Source organism: Micromys minutus (assembly GCF_963924665.1).
Source record: "Micromys minutus genome assembly, chromosome: 10".
NCBI classification, from domain to species: Eukaryota; Metazoa; Chordata; class Mammalia; order Rodentia; family Muridae; genus Micromys; species Micromys minutus.
Window position 1 is genome coordinate 13,534,989 of NC_137979.1, and position 16,504 is coordinate 13,551,492.

Genomic DNA, 16,504 nt, shown 5'->3' on the forward strand with positions numbered 1-16,504 from the left:
ACGTCGTTGGCAGTGGGTGGGGCGGGCTGAGTGACGAGCGCGAAGGAGGTGGATCCAGCGTACACACACAAGCATTGTCATATCCCACACTGATTTCCAGTCCTCTCTACTGCGTATCATCCGAGGTTCTCCAAACTTCCTCTTCAGACTAATTAGCAATGGTTGGCATCCAGACGCATCTGGGGCTGCTCAGCAATGGCGATCACTTAGTGTTTTCCTTCCTATCTTCTGGAAACATTTCCACCACCACCCCCCACCCCCCGGCATTCACTAGGCTTTCCTTCTCTGGATTTTCTCCCTTTTCTGACCTATTAAAGTGTTCAAATGTCCAAGACTTTGTTCTCTCTGCTCAATCACTTATCTGATTCTACCAGCAGTGAGCAGAGAAGGCTCTCAACTTTTTCTCTGGACTAGCGAGGACTCGTTTAAATGCCGACCTCTATTCACACTTGCACATCTTACAGTTGATTTCATTAGAATTTTTATTATTCTTCACCAGACAATTCATACTTCCTACAGTGTTCCCCGTCTCTTGGCCTTATCTTCAGAATATACGTTGAATCCAACAATTAATGGTTGGACCCACAACATTTATCTATTATATATAGCAATAGCATCCTAATGGGCTCCTTACTTGATTGGTTGGAGACCATGGATCTGTTACTTCTTAGCTCTGTACTAACCACTTTATACTCCGTACTTCAGGGACCTAGAGTAGGTTCTCCTCCCTCCTTGGCCTCCCAGGAAGTTCTGCCAGGAAACTAGACATTTCTGGTTTCCCATGGATTCAGTAGTGTGGCACATGCTGGCATTTCCTATCGTGGAAGGAGAGGTAAGTGTATTTCTGCCTCTAGGAATTTCTTGGACAAGGTAGTTCCTAGGGTAGACAGAGGATGACAGTCACCATGTCTCCAAATAGCACAGACACGGGCAGTACTGCCAAGCATTCTGGCTGAGAATCATCTGAACAGTTTCTGATCTTTGAGACCACCCCATGCTTCCCTCTGATGCTTTTTACTGATGAAATCCCTACCCCCTTGCATGAAGTAACTGGGTGGGCGTCTCTTTCCCGGGTGGGTTTGACTAGTTCCTGTTCAGATGTAGCCTCCATCAAAACTCTCCAGTAGGCTTCTGTCACACAAAGAATAAAATTCAAAGCCTGTATAATCCTCTGGAAGCCCTATATGCCCTGGCCTTTGGATGTACCTCTTCTTGTAGGATTGGCCCACTTAATGAGTTATAGCCAGAGTGGCTTCCTTTGCTGTTCACTGAACACTTGGGCACATTTCTATCCCAGGGCTTTTTGGCACTCTGTGTCCTTTGTCTGGAGTGTCCAGCTAGCTTTCTCAATTTAGTGGTTTTCACAATAGACTGTGAGCTGAGGCTTATCTAAGGTGCTTCCTTGTGGAGCAAGACGATCAGCAAGGCCTTCCCCTCCGCTTCGCCCTCGCTCAAGCAAGTCAAAACAAACAGCACAGCATTCTGTGTGAAGGCTTCATAGTTGAAGCTGGTAGACTGCAGCTGAGAAAGTATAAGAGGAACAGGCTTCTGATGTTACAAAACAAAGCAGGACCCTGCACCCTCAAACTCAGGGTCACCTGTGGGGAGCAAGCCAGCTGCTGAACGAAGGTCAGTATCTAGCTCTGTGTAGCAATGTTTAAATTAGTTCGAAGTTCACCTTAGGAATATGCATGGTTATCTTTTTTCTTTTAATCTGATCTGAGAGTGACCAATTTTAAGCTCTTGAGTTAATAAGCATTGTATGAGCATGGGTCATATAAGATCAATTGAAGCATGTATTGTGCTGTGAAGTAAGAAAGAAAAGTCATAGAATTCTAGTGTGAACTAGACCAGGAATCTGTATCTTCTAAGGCAAGTTGATCGGAGTAGCAAAAGCTGCTTTTCTTCCTGAGGGTGAAACTGAGCATTTCCTTAAGACTATACCAGCATGGGGACACACGTGGGAGGCAGAGGCAGGTGGATCTCTGTGAGTTCAAGGCCTGCCTGCTCTACATAAAGATTTCCAGGACAAGCAATGTTATGTAGTTAGACCTTGTCCAGAGAACCAACAAATGGAATATTGTGCATAACACTGAAAGTTTGACTCCTCGTTGTCTCTTGGATATTTTACTTATTGGAGAAATCAATTGTCTTGGGGTTTTTATTGCAGTGAGAAAAAGCAACCTGGGGAGAAAGGGGTCTATTTCAGCTTAAAACTCCACATCACAGAACATCAGTTAGGAAAGTCAGGACAGGAACTCAAACAAGACAGGAAGCTAGAGGCAGACACTGATGTAGAGACCATGAAGGGTGCAGCTTACAAGCTTGCTTCTCATGTCTGGCTCTGCCTGCCTTTTTATAGCACCCAGGAGAGTGGCATCTCCCACAGTGAGCGGGGTCCCCCTCAGAGCCTCTTCAGGAGGGAGATCTATCCTGCCTACAGCAGTTACTTCAGCCACTGGCTGGTGGCCCAAACCTGACCAGAAGGAAGATCTCCTTGGAACTTTGTTATGATTATCATGAAAGAGGCATAAAGTACAGAGTGTGTCGTGGCTTATGTTTTGACAACCGAAGGAAACTGAGTCCCCGAGAATAAAGTTGATCCAAAAGAAAGCAGAACTCAGAGGCAATGGCTTTTAAGATTGTAACTGAATCAACAAGCTTGAGGCATATTTCTCTGCATTCAAAATTCTGTGAGAAATTGCATTTCCAAACTGTAGTTTGAACTGCACCTGCTGGAAGAGTTTTCTTGCATTCACACAAATTTGGGGGCACCGGGGTCCAGTTTCTTATCTCGTCCTCTTGAAATGCCACTTTGTAGCTTAAAAAGAAATCTTCCTTAATTAATATTCTCTCTCTTTCTTTCCCTTTTTCTCTCTGTCTTGTCTCCCTTCCTCACTCCTGCCTTAAAGACCTGGGCTCAAGGGATCCTCTGGAAGGGCTGTGGGGACAGTCACATGCCATGTTTCATCTCTCTAGTGATGGGCACAGAACAGACCCCAGGGTGTTTTCTTAATTTCAGCATTCTCCATTTGGAAATGAAGCTACCAACTATTAACTGTTCATTCTGTCTCTTCTCCAGCAAACATTGTACCGGAGGAAATGATATTAAACCAAGACAGTAGTCTCTAATGGGCCGCTAGGATTTTGTCTTTACTTTGACAGAACATAAAAGGCAACTCCCTAAGCTTAGGCTCTAAGCTCCATTAGAATCAGCATCATGGTAGAGCTGGCTGTTTGCCCACTAATGAGTTTCATGCTATTGTACACAGCAATTGTTTAGATACATTAATAACATTTTAATTGGTAAGAATTTTGTGTGAACATAGATACTTGGAGAAAAGACGGAAATGCAAAAATTAAAATTTCTCCTCTCACGTGGAAACTGAAACATTTTAGTATATTTTATCCTGGCATATCTTCTGTTATTTACGGATGTCAGGTTGTGTGTAATGCTTTTGTAATTTCCTTCCCCAGGTATTGGTTGAAGATGTGGATTTTAATAATTATGTCTAATGATTTCTCGTGTCACGTGTTTGCTGCTCCCAATGAGCAGACACCGAGTCACTTCCATCTTGTTTTGTTTTTGCAAATGCTTCTCTTTTGAGAAGATAATAAAGCGAGTGCCCTATATTTGTGAGTGACATTTCTGGGCCCTTCCTTAGGACCAGTCATGGTGCACAAGCTGTAACTCTGGCTACACTGCAGAGAGTGTGCCAATTTTGTTTAATTTACAGGAGTGAATGTGAGAACATCAGTCTAACATAAAAAAAAATATGTCTCCTGTGTTGATTTAAAGGTCCCATTTGTATACTACTTATACACCTGCTGGCTGCTCAGTTTGCCCCTGCATCGCTAAAAAAGTAATGTACCTTGTATCTGGAGTCCGTAGGCTCTGCATTTTGGAGGCACAATCATAAACAGAGCATCCGGACTCTGGCCTGTATGGGCCTCCGCGGATGAATTGTGAGCTCTCTGGCGTGTGTTAAACCTGTGTTGAGATGTATGGGTGCTTTCCAGGAGAAGTGCGTATTTATTTAAATTTTTTCAAGATAGGGTCTAGTCAATAGCCCTGGCTGTCCTGAATCTCAGTCTGTAGACCAGGCTGGCCTGGAACTCACAGAAATCTACCTACCTCTGTCTCTGAGTCCTGGGACTAAAGGTGTGGACCAACACATCCAGTTTAGGACAGGGATCTTAATAAAAAGACATGAAATTGAGATTGTGTGTATAAACTTTCACCTCCTAAAGTTTGATCACCTTTTCTGTTTCATAACCCTCTGCGCTTGCCTAATCAAAACAGATTACTATCTTCAGTTTGATTTGCTCGGAGACTAAATTATGTGATAGATTACACTGACTGGAGACAACTCATTTTATGACAGTACCATTAACCTTTAACACCTCTTCTTTAAACATCAATCTCTAGACCAGTGAGCAAAGAGGATGATCCCACTGAAGCCAACTTACTCAGCTCCTTACACACCTCCTCGTCCAACCCATACACACCTGGCTTTCCCCAAAACAAGTCTTAAAGCTATAACCAAGAACACAGCGTGAAGACAGTATGAACATCAAAAACAGATTCAAACACAGCAGAGCCTGTGGAACTATCAGACTGGAAATTTAAAATAACTGACTAACATGCTAAGATAACTGATTAACATGAAGATATTATATTACATATGAACAAGATAAATATACAGATGAAAACATTTTTAAGATGTATCTTTATTTTTAATTATGTGTTTCTGCATGTGAGTTTTTGCATGTCTAAATGTACATGTAAATACACCCAACCCAAGGAGGCCAGAAGGTGTCAGACCCCTTGGACCTGGAGTTACAGATAATTGTGGGCTACTAGGCATGAGTGCTAGGAACCAAACTTAGGTCCCTTGCAGGAGCAATATCACTCTTAACTGCTTAGCCATCTCTCCAACCCCCAGATAAAGAGCCAGATGTGACAACAGCAGCAATTGGAAGGCTGAGGCAGAAAGATGGTGAGTTTGAGGACAGCCTAGGATACATAGTAAACACCCTGTCTTGAAACAGAAACAAATAAAAATTCTGGTCCTTTAATAGATTAGACCCAGTTGAGAAAAGAATAATGTTGAGAAGCCGTAAGTTCGGAAGGGAAGAACAATGAGAAATAAGAAAGACACGGCAGCACAGGGCGCGGTGACGTGTGCCTGCAACACATACCCCTCAGGAGACACTCACAAAAAACAAACAACAAAAGGACTAATATCCAAGAACTAAGGGACAATCACCAAAGCTGTAAAGCAATCAAGATACCTGAAGGGAAGGGAAAGTATTTGAAATACTCACAGGCAGCCACAGGTTGAGGAAACTCTCTGACCGCCCGTATGCAGAATGCAGAAGATCGAAGAGCAATGCAAAAAATATCGGGGGAAAAACAAATTCTGCTATGGAGAAACACTGAGAACAAGTGCACCAGACTGTTCAGGAGCCACAAGTGCAAGCAAGAATAGAGCAACACATTTAAATTACTGAAAAAATTAAAAGTCCTTTGAAATGACCCCCCCTCCCAAAAAACCAAAAAAACAAAAAAAAAAAACAAAAAACAAAACAAAACAAAAAAAAAAAATAGCTTTCGCTGTGCCCTGGCTGGCTTCACAGTCAACTTGACACACGGTAAAGTGATCTGAGAGGAGGGAACCTCAGTTAAGAAAATGACTCCAGAAGATGGGGCTGTACCCAAGCCTTCAGGGCATTTTCTTGATTAGTGATTGATACAGCAGATCCCAATCAACCCATTGTGGGTGGTGCCATCCCTGGGCAGATGGTCCTGGGCTCCATAAAAGAGCAGGCTGAGCAAGCCGTGTTGAGCAAGCCAGTAAGCAGCATCCCTCCACAGCCTCTGTATCAGCTCTGCCTCCAGGTCCTTACCTTGAGTTCCTGTTCTGACTTTCTGTAAGCTGAATAAACCCTTTCCTTCTGCTTTTCGGTCGTGGTGTTTCGATGCAGTGATAGAAACCCCAAGTGAGATACACTTCAAAGAGACAAAAGAGGTAGTTAACTCAGGACTTGAACATGAGTAACTACGACCTGGAACATGGATCCGTGTCTCTCAGATACAGTGTCGTAAAAGTTTTATAATAACAGAACAAAATCATAAATCAACACACTCTATAAATATTTTGGTATGTTCTTTGGGTAGAGGGGTTACAGTGAAACGGGGGGGGGGGGGAACTCTGCTATAGGCTTCCCGTGCACTTTGATGGGATTCTTAGCCTTTTGGTTGCTGGGAACTAGCGGTTGGCATCTTCATTCCACAGGATGTACCGGACAGCCACAAAGATGTTAGGTGATGCACAGAGGCAGGGAACAAATGGCTGTTAAGGGGTCTAAAGATAGTCCGAGGTGATTCGGCTGAGGCTGTGCAGCATTGCAGCCTCTCCACATCACTCAGGTTCTATTCAGCCAACCTTTGAAGTCACAGCTTTCCCAGAATTCTCATTCACAGAAAGCAGAGAAGAAAAGTTCAGTACCCAAACTTGTGTCCAGCTGTTGACATTTGCTAGCAATGCATCTAAGTAAAGAACGAGGTGTTGATGGTAGGCTTGCCTTGTGCCCCTCACTGAGAAGAGGATAGTATACACTGGAAACGTAGATTCACAAAGTGAGACATGACAGGAAGACAAGGAAGAGAAAGACTGGCGTGGGGTCCCAGCGCTAAGCGTTAGGAAGAAAGGGCAAGCATGGGCAAATGCGGGCACACATGCAGACCTAAGCTCGCTCAAGTTTGGCACACACAGGCCTTGATGGGCTGGCTGGCCAAGGCAAAGCAAAGGTAAAGTCCTATTTATACAAAAATCACACGATAGTATCATTCTGCCAGAAATGGCTATAAAACATCATTGCTGACTTTGGAATTCTCTGAACATCTGATGCCACCATCTCTAGCTGACTCGTGTATACCTATGTGGGTACCATGATGTCTGAACACAACCTGGCCCATATGCACTCCTGTTCCCTGCGTGTGGGAAGTGGAGGGAGTCTGTGCCTAGCCTCTCTCCAGCTGAGTTCAAGAATTTCCATGCCGTTAACATTCTCAGTGATGACTGCCTGTAGAGAGTTGATGCTCTGTCTAGAAGTGAGAGCGTTAACATAGCAAGGAGCAGCGAAGGCCTATACCTATGCAGCCTCTCAATATGACTAAACATTTGTTTACGTGCTGTGCAGCCTTTACCTTATCAGCTACAATAATCGAGAGCCACCCCATAATCTCATGTAGCAAAAAGAATAGGTTCCTTAGCAACCCTTTGGTAAATAACACCAGGAGTCATCCCAGAACAGCCTAATACTGCTGCCATGAAGGCAATTACAGATTGACATGTTTGAGTTTGATCCTAGAACCCACGTGGTAGGAGGCGAGAACTGATTCCTGTAAGCTATCTTCTGACCTCTACCTACAGGACACACACACACACACACACACACACACACAGAAAATAAGATGAATGTTAGCCCAACCATACCTTTCCAAAAACAGTTAAAAGCACAGGAATTAAAAGATGCTCTTGTTGGTGGTTGGAGGGCAGAGACTCAGCTCCAAAGTGCCTCCCTCACTGGCCTGAGGTGTTCTCTGAGATTATCAGGGACCGTGACTCTAGCCAAGCCAAGCTTTGTGGATTCAACACTGGTGATAGAATCTCGGCTGGCTTCCAAACAGACCGCACCAGGCCAATACGGTTCTGCGTGGAAGAGCTTTCATTGAGGATGTAGAAGACAAGAGGAGGGGAAGAGAGAAAGAAGAGAAAGAAGGGGGAGAGGACAGGAGGGTCTGCTTTTTATTTAAACTGTGATGTAACTGCTCCCAGGTGAAGGTGGGAGCTGAATCAAATGTATGCTTGGAATGTATGGCCATTGCCATGGCAACAGATGCACAGGTCCCTGTCACCTATGGGTGATGTCACTGCTGGAGGTGAAAGCTGTTCCTGATACCAACATACCTCTCTTTTTTCTTATAAAATGAAGAAGAAAAAGGGGAGGGGGAAGCCAATGCTGAAGGGGAATAGGGGTGCTGTATCTCTTAGACTATTTCCTGCTGTCTTGGAGCCTGGTCAATTTCGGGGTATATCTGAATTTCACCATCAGGATCCACTTGGCAAATGTTTGCATCAGGCTCCTCTGTGGACATTGGCTGGTAATTGTGTAATAGAAACTTATTAATAGTTTGGTTAGATGTTTTTGTATCTGTTGTTGAAGGAATGTCGAAACAATATTAATGAGGCAGGGAGCGAATAGTAAGACCAGAAAGATGACTGGGAAAGACGTTATGAAAGGGACTATCCACTTCCATATATGGCTTTCATGATTCAGGACAAAGGATTGTACCAGGATGTAAGACACAGGGATAGTGTTTAATAAGACCTAAGCTCTGAGTCTCACTCCCCCCCCCCCGTCTTATAGCAGATCAGCTGCTACACCTCCCTCCCCCCTCCTTTATCTGCAGCTGATCATACAGATCTCAGTAAACCTTCCTCTCTACTCACCCCTCTGTCTCAGCCCCAACTCCAACAGATGTTTGCCAAACCTTCCAGAGAAGTAAGTAGTAGGCCAGCTAAACTTTTATTTGAGTGATGGGCTACAAGGGAGGTTAAAGGGTTTAAGAATCATCATTGAAAATAAAGATTGAAAAAATTAAAGTTACAGAAAGGACTAGAACAGGAGGGTCAACCAGGGAGAGTAGGAGGAGAAGGGGATGAGAGAAGGGGTAGAGGGGAGGGACAACCAAAATGAAGGTCATTTGAGAGGCCATATGGGAATCTAAAATATAGATGCTTCCTATGCTGCAGACATTTATAAAGGCAATCTAATAAAATCAACAAATTATGGGTGAGACAGAATCTTAACTAGACATCTTTCATCACCAAATGAAGCTTCATTGCTGGGAATAGGTTACATCTACTCAACTTGCTGGCCCAAGGAGTCCCATGGGAACCTCCAAATAACTCAGGCAGTTCCAAAGGGCTGGAACCATATAGGTTGCTCTACACAAACATCACACAGGTGGGCACACACAGAGAGATCCTCCTGCCTCTGCCTCCTGCATGCTGGGATGAAAGGCTTGTGCCACGACCACCCCACTTGAAAGAGGGATTCTGAAAGAGCTATGTACCCCCTCACCTGGAGGACTGGAAGTCTCCTGGGAATTGCATTCTGGAAGGGCAGGGGACTAAAGCCTGAGTCAGCCAGAGGGAAGACCTTTCTCCTGGAAGGATTGTGGGGTAAGATCACGATGGTCAGTGGTGAACACCTTGTGAGCAGAGTCACACTCGGACCAGGGTCATTGAATGTGTGTTCTTCTTGCTTCACATTTAGACTTGACCCCCATGTTAGGACCTCAAGATGATTTAGGTATGGGGAGTAAATCTCCAGGCCTGTTTTCCCAATGGGGTCACATTGAGTAAATTACCTTTTTTTTCTGCTAACTTGGCTTTTCATTGGCTTATTGAGGTGAGGTGGCTGAACTTGCCCTGTTTGGGCTGCCTGAGGCACAAGATCCGACCCTGACGCTAGTAACATTTTTGGCAACCACGAAGGGACAAAAGGCACTTTTCTGGATATCATCTGCTTGCAGCAGCTTGACCCCAGTTGAAGAGGAAAGATTGGGAAAGACCCCAGCAACTGAGGGAGTAATTTTATCCAAACTGTAAAGGAAGAAATAAAGCCACCTTTGTTCACAGATCACATACTAGGCTGTGTAAAAATCTGAAAGCCTGTTGTCCTAGCTAGCTAGGAAGGCTGAAGAAGGTGTCAGGGATCAAGAGAGACACTGAGGTGGACTGTCCTTTGGGGTAAATGAATGATTAATGCTGTAGAAAGACAACCTGGTAGGAACTCTGAGGGGCATTCAGAACCACGGATCTAAGCTGGGGTCTCTTCTTACAGGTTTCAGAGATGGAGGTCTCAGACCATGTCCTTGATGAATTGCCCACAGTATAAGATTGCAATGAGGCTGTCTGATTTCCACATGGCAGCTGAAAGGGGTTGGTGGTTTGTTTCTGTAGTGTGTGTGTGTGTGTGTGTGTGTGTGTTCATCATGTGAAACATGTGACCTGGTAAACTTCCTTTGGGAAAGTCAGGATTACAGAGTCAGAATTAGTGACAATCAAAGAATGGTGGTTGCTTTTTCTTTCTTTTCCTTTCACTTCCTTCATTTTTTCCTTCCTTTCCTTTTCTTTCCTCACCTTCTTTTCTTTTCTTTCCTTTTTTTCCTTCCTTTTCTTTCCCTTCCGCTCCTTCTTTCCTTTCCTTTCCTTTCTTCATTTTCTTTCCTTTTTTCCTTTCCTTTCCTTTTTCTCTCCTACAGTGATTCACAGTTGTCTTTTTCTCAATAAAAACGGCATGTAGGCTCTACCTTTTACATCTCTACCTTTTACATCTTGTTTATTTTAAAACTTATAGGGCAAGCTTGGCTGAGTAACTTTCCACTTTAAAGTCTAGTGTGGGTACTGGGTGCAGGGTAGCTTGGCCAAGTTGGGGCTGAAAGAGCTAGGCTAGCAGGTATTTGTAGGGGTGTAGTATTTTCTGTTCATTTGTATCTGGACCATAAGCTGGCTGGAGTCATCTTTGAACTGAGCCATCAGATTTTATTTCTAACAGGTAATAAACTTTTATGACACCATTTGTCCTTTGGGACTGGCCATTTTGGGTGAGATGCCATTTGTCATTAGGTATTAGGTTGTATTTATTTCTGTAAAGCACCACAAGCCAGCAGAGAGGGTCTAACTGTTAGATGTTGGAGAAAAGGTTTTGCTTTTCATGTTTGCCCCTTTTTGTCTTTTTCCTTGAAGAGATCACTGAGTCAAATCACTAACAAATGACAGAGGTATTGATTCGGAACTGCTCTAGAGCTGAGAAGGGGCATCAAGGAGACCTGGTTGTCATTACAAATCTGTCACTGGTTGTAGGACCATGTCCTTGTCCTCCCTCCCCCAACTGCCATGATAAAATACTTTGCTCAAAGCAACTGAAAGAAGTGGTTTATTTTAGCTCACAGTTCAAGGCACGAACCTTCATCTCAGTGAAGGCAAGGTACCAGGAGCTTGTAGTAGCTGGTCATCACATTGGAACCCCAGCCAGGAGACAGGAATGAATGTATCCATGCTCTCTCACTTTCTCCACTCTTGTAGAGAACAGGATCCCCTAAGTAGAGAATGGTGACACCCTCAGTGGACAGTTCTTCTCAGCTTAAGTAGTGCAATCACAGACATGCCCACATGCCAATTTAATCTAGATAACCTCTCACTGAAATTCCCTTCTCAGATGATTCTAGACCTTGTCAAGTACACATTAATGCTAACCACCATGGACCACATGGCATAAAAAGCTTGAGCCACATTTTCAGAGAGAGAGGCAATGAGGTTATTGTATGAGGTTGGAGGCGGTACTGAAACATTGATTGGAGGTTAAGAGGTCTTCAAAGGTAGGAACCAGGTGTTGGTATTCATGATAATGGCTGTTATTCTGGCAACAATGCTGTCTGGAGCTTAATGGTCTGCAATCTAAAAGAGAGCAGTCGTATGAGAAGGTTAAGTTAGCAAAAGCCAAAGACACTGAGCAGAATTAAGAACTATAAAGGCCAACAGAAACCTATATGGTCATTAGCAGCCTATAAGGTCTAAAGGAGGCACTATCCCTGCCAGCAGGTCTGTGCCAAACTTTGTTTTATTTTAGGCTTTCTAATATTTTGACATTTTATTTTCTTTTTAGGTGATCTTCCAATACTTCTCCTGAAATAATTACCCAGAAGCAACAAGTTAGAAGTCAGTAGAACTGCCTTATATAGTTACCCACAAAAAACTTGGATCCGAACCACCCACCCAGTGTACTTCCTGCACCTATGTATAGTCTTTCATGGTATTTGACTCTTTAAGCCATCCTGAAATGGACCCCAATGTAATAGAGACATCTGCACCAGTATAACTGTTTGGAACAAGACTTCCGTTTTGAGTAGTGCCAATAAAATTTAAGTTCCCAAGACCTTCCTGGGAGGTACTGACATTCTATTTGGCAGAAGAAAGTGTGTACGTGGGTAGCTGACATCCTAGTTGGCAGCTATTTTAGTTAATGGAGCCTTTTTTTTTTTTTTTTTTTTTTTTTTTTTTGGTGCATTGATTGGTTTATAGATAGCCATTTTGTCCCCTGTGCCAGGAAGTTTCTTTTTGACTTAGCATTTCAGCCTGTCGGGGAGGTGGGTGGCAGGGGAGAGACAATGTGCTTTCTTCTGTAACTACTTCCAGGTTACTATGAGGACATTGTTGCCAGGGCCCAGGAAGGCTGAATGGCTAGTCAGAGGCTGGGCTAAGGGGCATTTATCAGAAGCCTCTGATTAGCTGATCCAGGGAGCAATCCCATCCACTGGACTAGTTTATATCAGCTTTCAACAAGTCCAAAGCTCAGCAGTTTGTAGCTTGCCCTTGATGCCCAATTGGAGTCTTGTCAGCTAAGTGAAAAATCTGTTGAAACAAATATACACTAGAGGCAGAAGTTAAAATTCCCTAGTAATTGGAATCCCAAGAGCAGGGGGAGAATCCCGTTCTCCGGAGCAGACAGGTGCAGAAACCTAGGCAGAACCTATCTGGAGTCATTTGACCCATGACAAGTGGATCCAAGTCTTAGGACTTCTTTGATTCCCTGAAGCCTACACAAATTTTTAGTCTTTCAAAAGAGATATATTACCATATAATTCATTACCGTTGTTGAAATCAACACTGTAAAAGATCAGTTAACAGGCGTCTATAAAACATCAGTTGACTCATGTCTTTGAGTCTAGGTCAAAGGGCATGAGTATTTTCTTCCGTCCAGAGAGCCAGGTATTGGACTCAGATTGGACAGTGACGTTTTAGCCCGATGAAAAGCATCTGTAAGTCTATAGTTAGAATACAAACAAAGGAAATGTAGAATCTTGGGCTTGTGACTGAGCAGCCAGTGTTCCATGAAGCTCTGAACCTTTGAAATCTCAGGATCATGATAGTACAGAAGGGGGAGAAAATCTGAAACACTTTTTTATTTTTATATACCTTAAAACATTTTTAGACCCTTAGAATTTAAGTTTTATACCTTTATACATTTAAATGCCTCAGAACAATTTTTTATCTAATCATTTGCCAGTGATAGGAGACGTGAGTAGGAATTATTGAGAACCGTCATTGTAAAACACGTTTCTTTGGTGGAAAATTACATCCGAAACCTGTTTATTGTCTAATATGAAGCCTCTGAGCAAGGCAAACCCATTTGCCCTCTTTTAATAAGAGACTGAGTAGTTTTAACAAATGAACTGACTAACAAACAGACAGTGTCTGATTACAATGGGGTAAGGAGCTAGCTGCCTGTCGTTCCCTAGCTGATAAAACCGCAGGTTATCAGTCAATATGATCAGAGACCTAAGAAGGATAAACTATCATCTAAATGGCCTATGTGTGAATTAAAATGACAGGCACTAGTCCAGAGCCCATTCACTAGACAGTTGTCCCAGGCTACTATGGTTTCTATGGTGTTGGGGGTGGGGAGAAGCATTAGGCTATCAGGCCCAGGAGTTAGGCTTTTCTGTGGAGGAGGAACATGGGAGATACAGCCCTTACTTTATCTAGGCAAAGTAGGGCAATCAACGCTCTTGTATCCTGCTTGTCCAGTTTGGGCTGGGCCCTAGCAGTGGGTGAGGCATTGTAGCAGTCTTGCCTAGTGGTTAGTGTTGCTACAATCCAGGTGAACGTGTTTGTCGCTATGCCCATTATCTTCACAGAAACCTTGGGGGGTCACTGCTAGGATCTGGGCATCTTGGCTGTCATAGTAAACATCTTAAATGCCATATTCGCAGATCTCTATGACAGGTTTGTGGGCTAATATCTGTCTAGCATATCTGAATTAAAATGATCTGTTTTTCATAATTTGATTTAGGTTATACCTTGAACACATATACAGGAGGCTAAATAAGACTTAATTACATTAATACTTAGAATGACTACAAATACAGCTCTGAACATATTGAAGAATTGATCTTTTATAAGTGAGTAATAACTTAATATCCTTAATGGTTTATAATAAGTTAGTTTTCTTTTTTTAATTTTATTGGAAATTCTCTGTATTTACATTTCAAATGTTATTCCCTTTCCCTCTTCTAACCCTTCTTCCTTTCCACTTGCTTCCATGAAGGTGCTCCCTCTCCCAATCACCCTCTCCACCTTAGTGCCTTGGCATTCCCCTACACTGGGAAAATATGCCTTCACTGGACCAAAGGCTTCTTCTCCCATCAATACCAGACAATGCTGTCCTCTGCTACATATACAACTGGAGCCGTGGGTCTCTCCATGTGTGCTCAATGGTTGGTGTTTTAGTCCTTGGTAGTGCTGGAGGGTTTGGTTGGTTGATAATGTTGTTCTTTCCATGAGGTTGTAAACCTTTTCAGCTCCTTCAGTCCTATCTCTAGCTCCTTCATTGGGGTCCCCATGTTTAGTCCGATAGTTAGCTGCAAGCATCCTCAGCTGTATCTGTATGACTCTGGCACAGTCTCTGAGGAGGCATCCATATCTGGTTCCTGCCAGTAAGCACTTCTTGGCATCAGCAATAGTGCTTGGGTTTGTTGGCTGCATATGGGGTGGATCCCAAGGTGAGGCAGTCTCTGAATAATTTTTTTCTCCAATCCCTACTATATGACCTTGTATTTTTTCCTGTGAGTGTTTTGTTCTCCCTTCTAAGAAGGACTAAGGCTTCCACATTCTGGCCTTCCTTCTTTTTGAGCTTCCAAAGGTCTTGTGAATTGTTTCTTGGGTATTCAGAGCTTTTTTAAACTAGTATCCACTTATCAGTGAGTGCATGCCATGTGTGTTCTTTTGTGACTGGGTTACCCCACTCAGGATGATAGTTTCTAGTTCCATCCATTTACCTAGGAATTTCATAGAGCCATTGTTTCTAATAGCTGAGTAGTACTCCAGTGTGTAAATGTACCACAATTTCTGTACCCATTTCTCTGTTGAAGGACATCTGGGTTCTTTCCAGCTTCTGGCTATTATAAATAAGGCTGTTATGAACATGTTGGAACAGGTGTCCTTGTTATATGTTGGAGTGTCTTTTGGATATATGCCCAGAAGTGGAATAGCTGGATCTTCAGGTAGTACTATGACCAATATTCTGAGGAACCATCAGACTGACTTCCAGAGTAGTTGTACCAGCTTGCAATTTCACCAAAATGGAGGAATGTTCCTCTTTCTGAACACCCTCGCCAGCATCTGCTGTCACCCAAGTTTTTTGATCTTAGCCATTCTGACTGGTGTGAGGTAGAATCTCAGGGTTCTTTTGATTTGCATTACCCTGATGACTAGGGATGTTAAACATTTCTTTAGGTGCTTTTGGCCATTCGATATTCCTCAGTTGAAAATTCTTTGTTTAGCTCTTTACCCCATTTTTAATAGGATTATTTGATTCCCTGGAGTCTAACTTCTTGAGTTCTTTGTATATATTGGATAATAGTCCTCTATCATGTGTGGAATTGGTAAAGACCCTTTCCCAATCGGTTGGCTGCCATTTTGTCTTTTTGGCAGTATCTTTAGCCTTACAGAACTTTGAAATTTCATGAGGTCCCATTTGTCAATTCTTGATATTAGGGCATAAGCCATTGGTGTTCGGTTCAGGAAAATTTCCCCTGTGCCTATGTGTTCTAAGCTCTTTCCCACTTTCTCTTCTAATAGTTTCAGTGTACCTGGTTTTATGTGGCAGTCTTTGATCCACTAGCACTTGCGCTTTGTACAAAGAGATTAGAAGGGATCAATTTTCATTCTTCTGCATGCTGGCTGCCAGTTGAACCAACACCATTTGTTGAAGAGGCTGTCCTTTTTCCATTGAATGTTTTTAGCTCCTTTATCAAAGATCAAGTGACCATAGGTGTCTTGGTTCATTTCTGGATCTTCAATTCTGTTCCATTGATCTACCTTTCTATCTCTGTACCAATACCATGAGGTTTTTATCACAATTAATCTGTAATATAGCTTGAGGTCAGGGATGGTGATCTCCCCAGAAGTTCATTGTTGAGAATAGTTCTCACTATTCTGTTTTGTTGCTGTTGTTGTTGTTGTTTTATTATTCCAAATAAATCTGCAAATTGCTCTTTCTAACTCTAAGAAGAATTGAGTTAGAATTTTGATGGGGATTGTATTGAATCTGTAGATTGCTTTCGGCAAGATGGTCAATTTTATTATGTTGATCCTTCCAATCCATGAACCCTGGGAGATCTTTCCTTCTTAAGAGATTTGAAGTTCTTGTCATACATATCTTTCACTTGCTTTGTTAGGGTCACGTCAAGGTATTTCATATTGTTTGTAACTATTGTGAAGGGTGTCATTTCCCTAATTTTTTTCTCAGCATGTTTATCCTTTGAGTAGAGGAAGGCTACTGGTTTGTTTGAGTTAATTTTATATCCAGCCACTTTGCTGATGTTGTTTATCTGCTGTAGGTGTTCTCTGGTGGAATTTTTGAGGTC